Genomic DNA, 16,863 nt, shown 5'->3' with positions numbered 1-16,863 from the left:
ATATGCATAGCACACAGGCAATAGCAACAGTCTCTCTGTGAATATTCATTGAGACATGTATGCGAAAGAAGCCATCGGGCACATGATAGATGCTCAAGGACTATGATTTTTTTTGAAAAGCTGGAGAAAGGGAACTTTTTTGGGATGGAAAGAGCCAGCCTGTATTTCAGAGGTCAGGTTCCCACGCTACAAGATTGACAAATTGAAAGTTTATACTTGATTTCATGGATCCTTAACATACTCAGCAAAGACAGTATTAATATTTTAAGAGCTCTGTATCAACAGTGAGGGGGATGGGGAGGCTGTCCATATACCCTTAGCGGGTGGGATGGTTATTATAAACTGCGAGCAAAGAAACTGGGCCAGATACAGAGAAATAGCAAATGTAGCAGGAAATAAGCAAATGCAGAGGCAGCCTCCATTCTGAAGAGGACTTTTGAGAGGTAGGAGACAAAGAGCATACGGAATCTGTAAGCGTATTGTGTATATACACATGTGCGCTGTATAAATAGTTCACAGGCCGTCAAGCCAGTCTTCAGAATCATGATATAGGAGAGGTTTCCACGCACTAAAACAAATGACCTCAACATATCCCTTCTCTCTGCTTTGCAAAGTTATTTCAAGAATATGAACTTTGTTGCTTTTAAGAAATTCTAAGGGATAAGTTTTAAAGTCTGTGAATGCGTAGTCTAGTCAGAGAGAGGAATTGATTTAAGCGCTGGGCTCTTTAAAATTAATAACCAAGCAGTTATAATAAATTTAGGTGCACCATAAAACCATTTCCATAATAACAGATTCTTGGCCTGACATTTCTGATGGTAGGTAGTTGCAGAATTTAGTTTTCATCGCTCCACTGCATCTCTGCTTTTATCTCTCTGTGTCCTCTTTGAGGGTTCGTGAGACTGCAAGTCGGGAGTATCACAGACACAACGAATATCTGTCCTTTTCCTGAATCTCTAATGCCACCTCCTTTTGTATCTAATGGAAAATGGCAGAGCAGGGTAGCTACAAAGAAGAACTAGAGCATCCCTGTAGGGACTACAGTTTGCAGAACACATATCTAGTGGAGATCATCTTGGTTCAAATCATTATTTTCAGTCCATATTCAGTCAAGGGGGTGCCTGGGTGGCTCCGTTGATTAAGCATCCAACTCTTGGGATGCCTGGGTGGCTCAGCAGTTGAGCATCTGCCTTTAGCGCAGGGTGTGACCCCAGGGTCCTGGAATTGAGTACCACATCGGGATCCCTGCATGGAGCCTGCTTCTCCCTCTGCCTGTGTCTCTGCCTCTCTCTCTGTGTCTCTCATAAATAAAGAAATAAAATTCTTTTTAAAAAAGCATCTAACTCTTGATTTCAGCTCAAGTCATGATCTCAGGGTGGTGAGATCAACCCCTGAGTCAGGCTCCAAGCTCAATGACGAGTCTGCTTGAGATTCTCTCACTCTCCCTCTGCCCCTGCTCTCTCTCTCTCTCTCTCTCTCTCCCTCAGATAAATCAATCAATCATTTAAAAAAATTCAGTTAAGGGCAGCCCAGGTCGCTCAGCGGTTTAGCGCTGCCTTCAGCCCAGGGTGTGATCCTGGACACCCATGCTCAAGTCCCACATCAGGCTCCCTGCATGGAGCCTGCTTCTCTCTCTGCCTGTGTCTGTCCCCGCCCCCCCTTCCCTGTCTCTCACGAATAAATAAAATGTCTAAAATAAATAAATAAATAAATAAATAATTCAGTTAAGGATTTTAATCAGGTTGTGAGACCAAAGGATACATTTGAGAATGATTTTTTTTCACTCTGATTGACTTATTAACTGACATTACCATACAGTAAAGGTAGACATATCACTAATTACAAACATACAACATAGGAATGTTTCTCTTGAACTGCCAATCCTTTTTTACCTAAGAGGGTTGCTATATTAGTTTGGGAACAAACTTTGATGCTTTAACAAAGACCCCAAATAACAGTGATCCCATGGAAGTTTGTGCTCTTTCCTATGAAAGACCAGGGAAGTGATCCAGGCTGGAAGACCAGGGAAGTGATCCAGGGCTAGTATGGCAACCTTACAACCACCACAAACCTTGGCTTTTGCGAATCTTATTGTTCGTCATCCTCAACACATGACTTTTACCTCGTGACCTATGTTAGTTTGCTATGGCTGCATAACAAAATATCACAGACTTGAGGGCTTAACCAATAGAAATTTATTTTCTCACAGCTTTGGAAGCTGGAAGTCAAAGAATTAAGGTCCTGGCAATGTTGGTTTCTAGCAAGGACTCTCTTCCTGAGTCGCACATAACTGCCTTCTTGCTGTGTCCTCACATAAACTTTTCTCTGTGTATGCCTGCCCTTGGTGTCTCTTCTTATAATGACACAAGTCCTGTTGGAATAGGGCCCCACCCTATGACCTCATATAACCCAAATTGCCTCCTTAAAGGCCTTATCTTCAAATACAGTTACACTGGGAGTGAAGGCTTCAACATATGGATTTGAGGAGGATGGAATTCAGTCCATAACATGGCCCAAGATGGCTGCTCTAGCTCACACCTTAATATCCACATTCCAGCCAGATGGTGGAGGAATAAAAAAAAGGGAGGATACAGTTCTTCCCTTTAAGACATGGTGAGAAATCTCTATGCATCACTTCCAATCAAATTCCACTGGCCAGATCCCAGTCACATGGCCACACCTCTCTGCAAAGCAATCAATTCTTTAATGGCACTTCCATGTGCCTGACTTAAGTGTCTATTCTGAAAGGAGAATAGATGTTAGGAGACAACAACCAGTCTCAGCCACTGTTGGGAATGTCCTGTGGCCTAATTTAATCATATAAATATCTCCATTTTGTTGTGCCCTCTCTCCTACCACTTCCCTTTTGGATCCCTTGGCTTCCCCTTCAGAGTATTGATTCCCCTCAGTGCAACCTGGGAGGAGCACAGTGCATCCTGATAGCTGAAGGCTTCTATTAAAAGCATCCATTGGAGACTTGGATGCATTGTTATATCAAAGGACCCCTCCCCTTCGAGACAAGGAGATAAAATTGGGTATTTAAGGGAGTCAAGGAAGAAAACTTTAATGGAAACATTAGAGCACTTTGTCTGCTGGTGGGAGTGATAACGCTTTGTCTTATTTTTAAGACAAAGACCTTTTGTGGGGGAGTGGACATTTAGAGCCGGGTGACTTCCTACATTATTTTGCTCTGAGCAACAAATGGATCTTGCCTCCTGCTTCATGTCTTTTGAAAGTGGAATGTCTCCTTCCGTTAGCACTTTTAATCTGGTTCCTACAAAGTTGTGCAATTTCCTGCTATTTCTCCTATGGTAATCTAGCCAAGTTCTGTTTGGGGGACTCTCCCCTGTTGCTTGAAGGTTTCCCAAAAACCTTCCATTAGTCTTTCAGTCTTCCACACCCTTGTGGGAACACTTTGTTCTGGCACTCGTGGAAGGACAGCTTTTAAAAAGTGCATCTTGCTACTCTGGCCCGATTTCAATCAACAAGTATTTACCGAGTGCTGTCTTCGCTCCAGTGCCATTCTAGATCCTGTGGAATACAGACAGAACAGACCCTGAAGTCTGGAAAGCACCTTACAGATAACCATTCATTTTCCCAACGAGGAAACCGAAGACCAAACAGTGAACAATTTGCCCCAGGGTCATGAGGCTGTTTTGAAGAATCACCTACCAAATTTTTCCATTTCCTGTTCTCATTAGAATTTCTACTTTGATTGGGAAGATGAAGAAAAGCATATGGGATCAGATGGCGCCTCTTCTGAGCCACACAGCATGTTTTCAGAACGTTATGAGAATCGTATTATCCCTCGAAGGACTTAGTAAGATTATTCTGTGAGAATTCCACCAGAAACATTTTAATTAAATCATTGAATTATGCACAACAGCTCCTCCCACCCCAGGGCCCTATATGGATGATGAATGAATCATCCAGATTCTGGACCTATAAAGCTAAGGGCCAGATCTGGGAACATGAGGGCGCTGCTACTTTGCAGGAACTCTTGGAGAACAGTCAGCCAGGTATCTAGGAGACTCTCTTACTTTTAGCTTTATTTAAACTTCTCCATGGAGCTCTTTTTATCTTCCCAACAATCCTGTGAGGTAGGTATCACGGTCCATTTGACCATTGAGAAGACCCAGGCTTACAGGGGACATCCCTGGTAGGAGTCTGGCCTGATTGCCTCTTCCTATCCTCAAAGTGCTAGACTAAGTCACACTCTCTACTTCTTTAGATCACTTTCCAATGCAGAATGGTATAAGTGGGGTGGGAGGCAGGGACATTTAGGTGGACAAGATGAACATGGTGGAGAGTGCTGGTCCTTATAACTGATCACTCTGTATAGCATGGAGGCCTGTGATCCTTCTGGTACCGAAAGAAGAGCTCTTCAGGAATGAGGCAGGACAAGGCCCTGGGCCTCTAGGAGGGAGCTGGGTCCTCTGGGAGCAAGCAGGGGTTAGGAAAGACTGTGTGGGTTGTGTGGGGAGGGGGAGTAGGGAGAGGCAGATCAGAGAAGGTGCTGAGGGCCAGGTGACCACCTACATGGCTCTGTTTGGCCTAAAATGGGATATCAGGGGAAATGTAACATGTTGTACCGTCTTCTGATCCGTATGATCACTTTCTTGATGGAAATGCGTTTTGCCTTCGCAGCCTTCCAGATGTTGCTAGCCTTGGAATGGAGTACTATATTTGTGTAGACTTGCAGGGGAAAATATCTGGAATAAAACTCATCAAAAATGTTACTAGTTGTGAGCATTGAGTGGAAGAGTTTTATTTCTTCTAATTTCTGCATTTTAAAAAATAACTAAAATTAGTTTTTAATCAGCAAAAAATTGAGGGTTTTTTTTCTCCCCACTTTGCACTGCCATTTGGGAAACAAAGAAACTACCACGTGTATCCACTAAGTCCAAATATGATTACAGCCTCAAGAATGCTTGGAAGCTTCAAAATGACCCTCTGTGCAAAATAGCATCCTCTGGCTACACAAACAAGTTGAGAAGACATAGGGGAAATAAGAGGCGTACCCAGTTTCGAATGGGAAAGTGCATCTGTGTTATACCAGTCACAGATCATACCCTTTCGGGTTCCAAGCACAGGCTGCCTGATATCACATGTCTCCGCGAAGCATCACCTTCAGCCTTTCCAGCTATTTGCTCACTGCCCCTTAGGGCAAAGGTTGGTGTTTATGACTAGTGACGATTACCCAGGATCCTAGTAGGAGAAGCTTACAAAACAAATAGGGAAACTGAGTGAAGTCTTTCTAAATTGGAATCTAAGAAGAAAAATGATGACTCACTCCACCGTGAGTACCAGGAAGCAGAGAAGAGTCAAAGCAGACAAGAACCCAAACACCCCCTGAGCATTTTAGGGGGAGGCCAATTAAACATTGGCCTGGGGTACTGAGGCAGGCTGGCTGTTTCCTTCTTTGGAGGCCTCTTAGCAATTAATATGTGAACATCTAACCAGATTTACTTATGGGATTGTCCTCCTAAAGGCAAAAAAATAGACCCCATTGACTTCCCAGTCTATGATTATGGAGAGTTCATAATTTACTTTGTTCCAAAAGGGAAACAGCAACCGGCGAACAACCCAATTCTCCGGCTCCGTTGCTCACTTCCAATGAGTGTGACAGTTCTAAAGTTTATCACCCCTATCTCAAGGTTATAGTTTCAGAGCCCAAGTCGTAAATGGATCAGAATTGGATCACTGAAAAGGAGCCCAGATAGAGAAAGCAGGGGGGACATAGGTGAGAGTCTTCCATTTTGGGGAATTGGATCTCTTTGGAGAAAGATTACTTTCTGTAGACCCGCACTGTCTGACGTGGTGGCCACATGCAGCTATGTAAAGTTCAGTTAATTAAATCCGATCTGGAAGTCTCAAGAGAATATGTGGACACTGACAGGGAGTCCTGAGCACAGGACCATCTGCTACCTCTCATCTTTCTAAGATGTTCGAGAATGGGAACAGAAGTATTAGTCACCTCAAGAACATGTGGCAGTGGATTTTCTTTTAAAATAGTTTATCTTCTGTTCATGTGCACAGAAAAAAAAGTTCAAAAGGATACAAACTGAATGAGTAACAGTGAGCCTAAGTGGGGACTAACCCTGTACAGTGAGAAAGAAGGGCCAGAGGCAGAAGGGGGAGGCAGGGGGGAAGGCAAGGCCAAGAGGCTCTCACTTGTTCCCTTATCCATTTTGGGGTTGTTGAGATTTTTTTTCTTTTTTGTGGAGGAAGCTTTAAGTTTTCATGTGAGAAAACCAATCAAGAGACTTCAAAATAAATAAGCAAGAAAAAAAATCCACATTGATTCAAAATTCCAGCCAATCTCATTCTTCTTCTCTAAGAACAAAGATTGTAAAGAATAATAAACAAATGTTTGGGAGGAAACGTTATCCGCTTTCACCTGCCACATGTTTGGCCTGGCCCAGAGCAGCTGGCGTGGCATTGCTTGCCCACAACGTTTGCATGAGCTTGGTTGGCTTAGGTCCTGAGCTCTGCAATTCTAAAATTAGCACAGGGCTACCCGGGAACTTTCCCTTTTGTTCGTCCTCCAGTGCTCAAACTCAGAGATTTGAGTTCTTTGCTTTGCCTTTCTTCCTAAGGAAATACCGAGAAGAAGGCAGTTAGCAGGACTCCAGTGCAGCCCATTTGGCTGCAGTGAGTTTCGGGGCAGCCACAGGTCCTCCCCCTCGTCCTCCACCACTGTCCTTTTCCAAAGCTCCCCCTCGCCCACTGCCAACAACAATCACCCCAGCAGGTGCTGCTAGCTTACCGGGCAGGGTGAGATTTGCCCGGATTAATTCATCCTCAGTGAGGTTATACCGTGCAGGGCAGCATGATCTGAAGCAAAAACTTTTGTGTTCTCCACTGAAAGTGCTTTCGAGATTTCCTTTCCTTGGATTATAGCCTTTCTTGGAATGTCAGAGAATGAGGATCTGGTTTTCCAAGGGAGACAGGCAGAAATTGGAGCCTTTCGAACTTTCTGACTTTGAAAATATATCTGGATGACCATTTCTTGGTGAATGATTAAATACATTTTTAAAAACTACTCATGGTACAAGGGCAGGGAAGAATGTGAGCTTTCTGGTCCACAGTGGGGTCCAAGTGTGGGGCACTTCCGATTCAAATTTCTAATTCTCCCTTATTTCAACAATTAGTACTAGACCTTGGCACAGCCAGTAAGGTTGGGGAGCACTTTTTAAAGCCAGGGTCCCCATCACTTAAAAACTGAGTTAGCTCTTGCACTTTTCTTTTCGTATGAGTCATTTTAAAAGGATGAAACTTAAACCATTCGTAGACGACCTGCTTCTGGGTCGGGGTTTCGTACGTAGCAGAGCAGCTCCCTCGCTGCGATCTATTGAAAGTCAGCCCTCGACACAAGGGTTTGTAATTAAAAAAATAAATAAATAAATAAATAAATAAATAAATAAATAAATAAAAGGATGAAACTTGTTATTAATAACCTTTCCTGTGTTGGCTGAAAGAGTAGAATCAAGCAGGACTTTGGTTATTATATATGGAACTAGTGCCCTGGATTCTTCTTTTAGGATTTCTTGGTTGTGTTTAAAATTTCAACGTACAATTTCAACGTACTCAGGTTACAATTAATCAAATCCTCTGAGAGGCGGTGTAACAGTCATGTTGTAGTCGCATTGCTTTCAGCTACAAGTAACAGAATACCTCCACTTAGTAATCTCACAAAACAAGAATTTGAGAGGTAGGCAGGCAAGGCCAGGGTTGGATCAACAGATCAACAGCATCATCAGGGATAAGGCTCTTTTCATCTCTCTATGTTGCCATCTCAAGGTTGGCAGCATAGGTACAAAAAGGCTGCCACATTTAGGCAGCACATTTATACCCCACAATATCTGGGACAGAGGTTGAGGTGGGGAGGGAGCTTCCTTTCCATATATCTTCTTTTATTAGGGGGGAAAGCCTTCCCCAGATGTCTCCCAGCTGACTTTTCCTAAGGTCCCATTGGCCAGTATTGTATAATACTATTGGGTAGACCTGTTAGCTGCCAGGGAAGAAAACACCTCTCTGGCTTCTTCCTGGAAGGAAGAATGATGGGAATGGGCAGCTAACAGGTCTACCACGCAGAAGGTGATATATCAGAGCCTCTGGAATCAAACTGATTAGAAGGCCATCTTCTCTACTCTTTACTACCATAAACTCGAATAAGTTACTTACTCCGTGCCTCAGTTTCTTCCTCTGCTGCATGAATTAAATGCAACAATATATGTAAATCCCTTTGAATAGTATGGGTCACATGCTATATGTTAAGCATCATTAATGGTGTGGCTAGGATCACAGAGAATCTCCTGCGATTTGGGGGTTCATCCAAAATCTATGCCTAATCGGAGAAGGACAAACATTATATGGCCTCATTCATTTGGGGAATATAAAAAATAGTGAAAGGGAATAAAGTCCCCTTTAGGAGAGAAAATGAGTGGGAAATATCAGAGAGGGAGACGGAACATGAGAGACTCCTAACTCTGGGGAACGAACAAGGGGTGGTGGAAAGGGAGGTGGGCGGGGTGGAGGGTGACTGGGTGACGGGCACTGAGGGGGGCACTTGATGGGATGAGCACTGGGTGTTATGCTATATGTTGGCAAATTGAACTCCAATAAAAAAAGAAGAGCTATGCCTAAAAATTTGACTGACCAGTTGGATGTCAGGTGCAAAAACATTAAACTTTTACAGGACTTTAACCACAGTTGCTATGTTTAATACCTCAGACTTAATGCCAATTATTGTCATAGTTCAAAAAAAAATTTTTTTAGTTGGCCACCGTGTGGATTTAATTTACTTCCAAAAAAGCTTTCAGAGATAGAGAAAGTATCTTTGGGTCCTGTGGGAAGAGCCAGCTGCCGCCAAGAGTCCATCTATTTCTCTCTCACATACCTTTGGAATTTTCACATTGTGTTCCTTGGGCTGTTCTCAGGACAGCTTGAGAGAAAGTACTAGCTCTACACAGTCCTGTACGTCACCTCAGCTCTGTTTCCCAATCCCCTGGCTTTGAACTTAAGCAACTCTAAGAAGAGGGCATACACTAGCTCTTAGGACTTTTCTTTAAAATTCGATATTGTCAGTGGAATGGAAATTGGCACAACCATTCTGAAGTACAATTTGGCCCATCAAATATGTGAGCACATAATCCCCTTAACCCAGCAATTCCACTTCCATGGATATAATGCAATAAAGTGCATAAAGCGTTGTTTGCATTAGCAAAAATGTTGTCAAAACCTGAATGTTCACTAGCAGTATGCTAAATCATGATGGCATTTCTGTATTATGAAATTTCCCGATTGGAACATTTTCTAAAACATGAGGAAGATCTGTACCTACTTGGATGAAAGGATGCCTACAATATATTCTCAAATTCACAAATAAGAAAATAGAGCCTTGTTTAGCATATTGTATCAGTTTCCCAGTGCTGCATAACAAACCATCCCAAAAGCTTTAGTGCCTTCGAACAACAATCATGTATATTTATTCACGATTTTGTGGTTTGGCAATTTGGGTTGGGCTCCCCTGGGACCACTTGTCTTTGACATATGCTGCGTTGCCTGGGCTCACTCATACATCTGAGGCTGAAACAAGGGTGCCAGGGCCAGCCGGGTGCTGTCCCCTCATCCTCAAGGAGGGCTAGTGCAGGCTGTTCGCACAGCAGTGGCTTTCTAAGAGGATGAGGCAGCCGAAAGGGCACATCTTGCAGCTTTGGCTCGGTATCCTCGCCAGCTCATTCCTCTCAGTTTCCATTGGTCAAAACAAATTGTGATGCTAGAGCAGAATCAAGGAGTGGGGAGATAGACTCTGGACTTAATGGGAGTTGCTGTCTCATAAACACCCCCCAAAGTGCCCCCCATCGTCCTCACTTCCTGGGGTTCATGTCTGTATGTAGTCCATTTTGAGCCTGGGCTGCACTCCAGTGTGTGGTGGTGTGTGACATCTGAGGCCAGGTTGTCACCGGCATGACATCTTCTTCCTTTGCTCTTGGGCCTCTCCCTGTGGAGAAAGTGTGATGCCATTCCCTGAGGAAATCCAAGCAGCCTGGGGAGAGGCCCTCACGAAGAGGGACGGAGGCCTCTTGCCAACAGCTGGCACCAATATGTCGTTGTGGCAGTGAGCGACCTTGGGAGCAGACCCTCCAGCCCCAGGCAAATCTTCAAATGACTGCAGCCCCAGCCAATCTCAAGCTACAACGTCGTGACAGCCCCCAAACCGCCCAGAACCCAGAACCACTCAGTCAAGCCACTCCCTCCTTCCTGATCTGTAGAAATTGAGAGAGAAGAAATGATTTGTGTTATTTTAAGCCACTGGGTTTTAGTGATTGGTTAGGCAACATTAGATAATGAGTAAGCAATGCAAATGATTTGTGACCTGTGTGCGTATGTGAGTGCGTGCCCAAAGATACTTTTTCTATTTCTGAAAGCTTTTTTGGAAATAAATTAAGCACAGAAGGCTGCCAATTAAAAGCTTTTTTAAAAAAATTTCACACACACTGATCTATCTCTATGTCTATATATATATATATAATATATATCTAATAGATATATATAAATGTATGTCTATATATTATATATAAATATATATAATATATGTTATATATAAAGAGAGTTATCTATATATATTATAATCAATATATATATATTGATTATCCCTTGAGACTGGGAATAAAGGTATCTGTGTGTGTGTGTGCTGTTGATGATGAGTGCCAAGAGGCAGGCAGACTTACAGTTTCTCCACTTTTGTCTTTGCAGTTGTTTGAGTTTCTTCACGCAGAATGTTGACTTTATACTTTTTTAAACAAAAAATAATTTATCATGGTATTTCAAAGCATTTTTATGTACACATGTATGTGAAGAAGGTACCAATCCATTTGAGAGCATTTAGAGGCCATCTGGCATGATTGCTCTGGGCATTTAAGTTCTCGTAACCGCACAACATGGCCCCAGAACCCAAGCATGGGCTTGGTGTACCGCGATGAATGCTCTCCAACGAAGTATAGCATGGAGACTCCAATAATAAAGCAGCTACAATGAGATTTAAGCATCCGTGTTCCTTTTAAATGAAACCAAAAAAATGGTTTAAATGTTCCCAAAAAGACGACATCCAACCTAGTCAGTGGAATGCAATTAGTACGTACAGATGGATCTAGTTTAGAACACTAAGAATCTGTTTGAAAAAACAAACACAAAATGGGGTCCAGCTGTCTGGACCAGTTTAGAGAACTCCACATTTAAAAACAAATGCTCCTATATGTTTTCCAGTCGCTTTTTCATAGCAGTGTGGTTTTAAAAATCAAATATCCCAATCAGTTAGTGCACCCAACCGGGTCTTTTCAAAATAAGGAATCTAAAGGCCTTTGTCCCCTGAAAGTAGAGGTAAGTATCACAGAATCTTGGGATTTTCCCCAAAGCCTGAGATAACTCTGCACATTTCTTCCTGGATTGTAAGAAATCGGAGTGCACCTCACATTGTTATTTCCACTCATAATATTTATTATTGCTCTTTTCACTTATTTATTAAGTGTTGACAGTATCCTCGGGGCTGGAAACCAAATCCTTGAGGAGACTGGAGTCTCTTGCTAATCATGAGAGTTTGGTTCTCTTCTTCCTGTCAGTCCCAGAATGTACAATATTTAGTCTCGTGGCATTGCAGCGTCCTGAGAGAGATGGTTTCACCTCAAAGGGAAATATCCCCAATTTCAAAAAAAGCATCAAATAAAGAAATATATAGGTCAAGATGACATCTTCCTAACCCCTGGGGATCATAAGCAGGTTGCTCAGAATCTCTAATATTTATGATTTACTGGAAGAATCTAAGCTTTTTTTTTTTTAAAGATTTTATTTATTTATTCATGATAGTCACACACACACAGAGAGAGAGAGGCAGAGACATAGGCAGAGGGAGAAGCAGGCTCCACGCACCGGGAGCCTGACGTGGGATTCAATCCCGGTTCTCCAGAATCACACCCTGGGCCAAAGGCAGGCGCTAAACCGCTGCGCCACCCAGGGATCTCCCTGGAAGAACCTAAGCTTACGTGCTTTTCCCATTCTGATAAAAAACTCAGAGACATTGCAAATGAAACTTTATTTTTCTCGATGTAAACAACTCATTTTGTTTATCCTGACTGCTTTTAGTTGAATGTCTGTCTCCAAGTCCCCTTCAAGACAGAAATCTGGGGCACCTAAGATGTATAAATGTGAAAAGACCGTATTTCCCAGAGATTGCAAACTGGGTTTTTGTGGGAAGCAGTTAAGAACTACAGCCCCTGCCAAGGAGTTTGGAATTTAGAGTGTGCAGGTTTGGGAGCCCGACCTCTGATCTGTCTGCCGAGCTCCAAGACTCACTGTGGTTTTGAGCAAGCCCTCTACATCCTTTGAGGCCCGTTCCCTTCCATGATATAATAGCTATTGGCGGGCAAAGCACTGAAAAACTATTCTCTGGATAGCAAAAGTGTAGAAGAGAAATCCTAGAGAAGGAGATAGGATGCATGGCTGTGCATCCAATTGGGTTGACTCAAGGGCAAAGCCTCTTAATATAAAATCCTCAGGGAGTTTGCTTAGGTTTTGCTGAAAAATCCAGGATGTAGGAAGGCTGGTTTTGTACATAAGGAAAGTGCCCGATTTACATACTTTCTAATTCCAGTGTGAGATTTATTTTCACAAGCATTTTATGCCCAGGCATAGAAAAGTTGTTTATAAAAGTGACAGATTCAAATAAAATGCAAATTGCTGACCCTGGGGGAGAATGGGTGTCTCCTTCTCATTGAGATTTAAAATAAAGAGCCAAAAAGAGATCTTAATATCGTTGCTACCTTCTGACAAGCTGGATTGAGAATAGTACAGAGCTTCATCCTGCCTTCCCTGAACTATGGGAGCCACGACAGTCTTACGCCTCCAACCTGAGAGAGGGAAGAAAGTGGAAGCAGGGAAGCGGAGACCTGCGTCAGCTGGCCTGGCACCCCCATATGGCCTGCCTAAAGCAGGGAGACTAGATGCTGCATGGGCCGCCCCTGCATTCATCCAAGTCTCACCATCCAAAATCCAAGAGCCAATGGGAGGGAGGCCCTTGCGTTCAATGCAGCGGCCCAACGGCCTTGAATAAGAGGTCCCAGGGAAGGATGGGCTCTCCTGTCTCACCAGTCAGGTTGGTCATTACTTCTCCTCTTGGAAGGAAGAAGCGAGGAGCTGGGGAGGCACCTGGAGGTATGGCTCCATATTGCTTCTTTTGGGGAATGAATGGGGGATTCCTTCTGAAATACAGACAGGAAAATAAATGTTTCTTGGCTCTGCCTCAACACAAATAAATACAACTCCTGGCTGAATAAACTACCTCAGAGGCATTCCCAATGCTATCAGATGCATGCTCACCAGCACCTAAGAAGAGATGTCTGGGAAAGTGTGGCCGAGTCACCATATATTTGAATTCATATAAAACACACAACAGGCCACTCCCACTTAGAAAGTGTTTGCTCTGAGAGAGATTTTGTTGTTGTTTTGTTTGGTTGGTTGGCTGGTTGGTGTGTTGGTTGTTAGAATTCCGAACACTTTTCCCCCATAAACTGATGTTCTACCTCTAAATGGTCTTTGGTTCCCCAAAGCTGGCCTCCAAACGTTTTTATATCAGAACAGTTTCCACTCTTCCCTACTATTTTCATGGGGAATGAATTACACAATCTAACACGGAAGCGAGAAACACACTAGTCCTGGGTCCGTAGCAGGCTTCTGCCCCACTCCCCCTGCCTGTTTCCCTGGACTGTGGAACAGCCATCCCAGAAGCAGTAGAAAGTGCTTCCACTGAAGGGAGGACCTGGTTAGATTCTCGAAAACCACTGTCATTTGCTCGTTATCTGTACCAGGGTAAACTGAATCTGCTTCTAAGTAAGAACAAGCAAGTACCCCTCAATAGGTATCAAAGAAACTCAGGTTCCTTAGGTGAGCTGAATAGAGAGAGAGAAAAAAATTCTTTTTATTATTGTATCTTTATTAGGGTTTTTTTTTTTTAATCTTAATTCCAATATGGTTAACATACAGTGTTCTAGTGGTTTCAGGAGCAAATCTAGTGATTCGGCAATTCTAGACATTACTCAGTGCTCCTCATGATAAGTGTCCTCTTAATCCCCATCACGTATTTCACCCCTCCCCCACCCACCTCCCCTCTGGTGACCATCTGTCTGTTCTCTCCAGCTAGGGGAGAAAATATTTTCTTATTCAATTACTCATTCCATCATGCAGCTGGACATGTAGTTGCAAACAACACGGACACAGTTCCTGCTTTCAGGGAAGGAAACCAAGTGGTAGGTGGAGGGGTGGATATAGGAGGGCAAATCATAACTACAAAGGAAATGATGTGTGTTGAAGGGTGTCTCTAAGAAATGACACTTGAGCTGAGACACGAAGTATGAGAAAGAGGCAGGAAGTGAGAGGGAGTTGGCGTGGATTTTATTTAGGGGGAAAGGGTGGCAGGAGAAGACTGTAGGTCAGTACGAGCCAGTCCAGAAACAGCAAAGCCATGAGATGGAGAAAAATCCTGGAATGTTCAAGAAGCTGACAGCAAGCTAGTATGGTCAGAGTGGGCCGAAGAGGGGGTGTCGCCGAGGTAACACTGGAGAGATGAGCAGGGACCGAAAAAAGCCAAACCTAGCTGGCCAGTTAAGGATTCTGTATTTCCCCCTTAGTGCACTGAAGGGCCTGGAGGCCTTTAGAAAGGCCAATGACATAATCTGAATTAGATTTTTCCAAGTCTAGTTGGGCTGGAATGTGGGGTACAGATTTGGTGGAGAGACTGCAGCAAGAAGAAAAGCAAGGAAGCCAGCCAGGGAGGCCAGCTAGGAGATTCCTGTGGTTAAGGGGTGTGGGGTGGGATGGAGGGCAGGCAGTTGTGGTAGTGGGAACAGAAGGCCATGGTTGGTCCTGCTGTAAGTTCTGGAGGGGGTGTTGACAGAATGTCCTCATGGACTGGGTGTCGGACAGGAGGACAGGCTAAGGAAGGGTGACCCCCAGGCTGGGGGCTTGGGAGAAGGCAAGGGGTGTTAGCTGAGGTGGACACAGGAGGAGGGGCAAGGAGGGATGAAGAGTTGGCTTTGGGTGGGTGGAGTCTGAGATGGTTGCATGACACTGAGAACGTGGTTGGAAGCTCAGAAGAGAGGTCTGAGGCAGAGACACAACTCTGAAGTGTTGACATGGAGATGGCATTTACAGCCTCCCGGGGTGGGGGGCAGTTTGCACTCCTCACTGCCTCCCCCACATGTAGGACAGGGTGGAAAAGCTCTCAGTTGTGTGTCAACAGAAGGGAAAGGAAAGCAGCCAGTCCATGACGGTCCAAGGAAGCCATGTTCTCGCTCCTCTTGTGATCCATCCACGTTCAGGCTGAGCATCGTGCAAGAGCAAAGCAGGCCTGAGGGAAAATTCGCTCAGGTTCTGACTTCTTTACTACAGAATATTGAACAAGCCCCTCTGCAATTTTCCATTTCGCAGCCGTCCTAGCCCTCCCTCCACATGCACCAGAAATGAAGACGTTTGGTCTGCGTACGACAGGACAGGTTGCTTCTGGGGGACGCTCTAAACATGGGCTGTTTTCCTCACATGGTGCAGTTGTATTTGCCTTCCAATGACGAGCGGGATTTTAACTGCATCTGGACATTTCTGCTGAGTTGGATCCTGTCACTCAGCAGGAATGTCCCACACCAAATGGAAAGGACACTAAAGCCATGGCGTTTGAGCAGACCCAGGTCTCCACACTGCGCTGCCAGCGAGTGAGTAATTCTGGCATTGGAAAGGGCACATTTGTAAAGCTAAATTAATATGTCCTGTTTTTCATCCGTGACTTCTCTCCATTTCCAGTTTGAAACAGTGAGCTGCCTCGGCTACGTGACCGTGCAAAAAATATGTTTCGGGGGGTATGTGTGTTTATTGTGAATCCCAGGATGGACTGAACCATTGGAAGCCATTCAATCAGCACTGATCCAGATGCTCACAGGAAGGTGAAACAAAATCCATCTACCTCACCTTTTGGAGTGGAAAGCCCCGAGCTTCTGAGAGTCCCCAAATCTGCTGTCTTTATTCCCTGGTGGGGCAAAGCTGGCAAGCAGATGAGGAACATGAAAGCCTCTGTTACATTAGCATCTTTCCAACATTTTGATTTTTTTTTTTTTTGTTTCAAATGATAAGGTTGAAAAGGCCCATTTGACTGTTATAAATTGCCTTTCCTCATCAAAGACCTCCAAGATCGGAGTCTATAAACATATCTGGACACGTGTTTAGTTGTAAACCACTGGGAAAGACAAATGAAATGATACCTACTATCAAAGCCCAGCCCCTTTCCAATTTTCTTTATTGCCATAATTCCAACAAATCAATCTTTAGTCTCTGCTGAGAACGGAAAGCTGCCCAACCTCACGTTTCAAGGCCTATGTGGCCTCAGAGCCAGACACCCCAAAGCTCCACCCAAACCAACCCCAGGGTAACAAGGGTGAGCAACTGCCCTGATGTCGCAACTCCTATATTTACAAAAACAGACAACTTTGACCCCGCTGGGAGGCATCTCCTTGTCTCCTAATTAACGGTTTTACTTTCCTTTGACCAGCGGCCAGCTGTCCCGGGGAACCGCCGTGGCACAGGAGAGCTAAATGCTAACAATTGGAAGTAAGGCGGAGGCCAATAAAACCAAAACACGTTGCAGTGTGACCTGAGGACTGGGAACACATGTGCTGGTTTGGTTTTCTTTTTTTTTTTTTCTCACCAGGGAGAGGTTTCCAGGCTGTGAACTCCTTGTCATTCATCCCTTGGATTATTGATTAAAAGAAGCTCATAACTGTTAGGCTCCTAAAACCAGAAGGGCATACTCGCAATCAGACC

The sequence above is a fragment of the Vulpes lagopus genome, chromosome 12 (assembly GCF_018345385.1).
Source record: "Vulpes lagopus strain Blue_001 chromosome 12, ASM1834538v1, whole genome shotgun sequence".
In the NCBI taxonomy this organism is placed as follows: domain Eukaryota; kingdom Metazoa; phylum Chordata; class Mammalia; order Carnivora; family Canidae; genus Vulpes; species Vulpes lagopus.
Note: the sequence above shows the minus strand (reverse complement) of the source record.